Source organism: Elephantulus edwardii, unplaced genomic scaffold (genome assembly GCF_000299155.1).
Source record: "Elephantulus edwardii isolate Elephantulus edwardi_28Jun2011 unplaced genomic scaffold, EleEdw1.0 scaffold00018, whole genome shotgun sequence".
Lineage (NCBI taxonomy): Eukaryota > Metazoa > Chordata > Mammalia > Macroscelidea > Macroscelididae > Elephantulus > Elephantulus edwardii.
Window position 1 is genome coordinate 30,663,743 of NW_006399768.1, and position 1,455 is coordinate 30,665,197.

The window sequence follows — 1,455 nt, forward strand, 5'->3', positions numbered from 1 at the left end:
TCTCTTCTCCATCTATTATGGTACTTCCAGTTGGCCAGGTGGTGAAAATCTTTGCCTTCTTCTTGTTGAGCTGTAATCCATATTAAAGACTGTAGTCTTTGACCTTTTGCAGCGCACACTTCAGGTCCTCCTCTGTTTTGGCAACCAAAGTTGTGTCATCTGCATGGCACAGGTTGTTGATAAATGTTCCTTCATTCTTGATGATACATTCCTCCTTTAAAAGTTTAACCCCTTGAATGATCTGTTCTGCAAATAGAATGAAAACATTTGGAGACAGGACACATTCATGATGCACTTCTTTCCTGATTTTGAACCTTTCAGTGGTTCCTTGCACTGTTCTGATGACTCATTCCTGATCCAGGTACAATTTTCATATCTTCTTATTTTAACATATTGATTTAAAAATTCAGTTAAAAACAATTTAACTTTTAGAAAATAAAATTGCCAATATCTATTTTATATTGTTGGGTTAATCCAAGTGCATTGCAAGATATTACTTTCTCCTCTTTTCCTTTAATCTGGCAATTGAAAATCAGAAAAGTAATTTCAAATTCACGCTCTAGTCAACATTCTTAGAGTAGATTCTAACACTTTTTAAATGGGTTTTGGATAATCCATACGACTTCTTAACAATGACTGTTCATAGTTCAACTATCAACAAGGATCAACTATTCCATAACCTAGGCCTTTCAACTCAGTCTGGTAATTTGATACCTTATGCTTTGTACTCCAGCTGGAATAACAGTGTGTGAGGAGTTCATTACCTCTCCAAGTGTGTGGTCTTTTAGGTGCCAACAGATTTGTGTATACAGTTGCTACATTTTATCCAATACAGATAAAATTGTGTATCTTGGCCAGCTTTACTCAACACACAGTTTGTGCCCTAATATTTATGCAGCTATTAGAAATTCTTAAGGTGATACTGTCTAGCCACCACCAATACTTTCAACCCCATTTTAGCCATATTAATCAAGGGACTCTGGGACAGTTATCAAGATGTCCCAGAGGGGTTGGCTGTTTGCTCTGATATAATCCTTAGTGACTAAAAACCTAAACTAGTTTATGAGCATTGATAAAAATACACACACACACACATTCCTGAGAAGTCTTTAAAATCTTCTAGTCAAGGATTTTTTAGCTTACAGGCAACTGGTTTTGGTTCTTGACCTGAAAAAAACAAAAATAGATGGATCCATGAAATTAAAGTATGCATGAATATTTGAGGTTATGTTTAAAAGTTTTATTCTGTCTCTATTGAATATTTTATTCTGTCTCTATTAAATATTTTAGAAAAGATTCTCTAAGTGAATTAGGTAATGACATTATTCCTTTTATACAAAAATAAGCCACCTTTAATAAGATAAGGAAGTTCACATACAAGACAATTAGACCTACATCTTAGATACTGATTTGGTTTTTGTGCTAAATGGCATGTTGTTGTTATTAAGTGTCGTC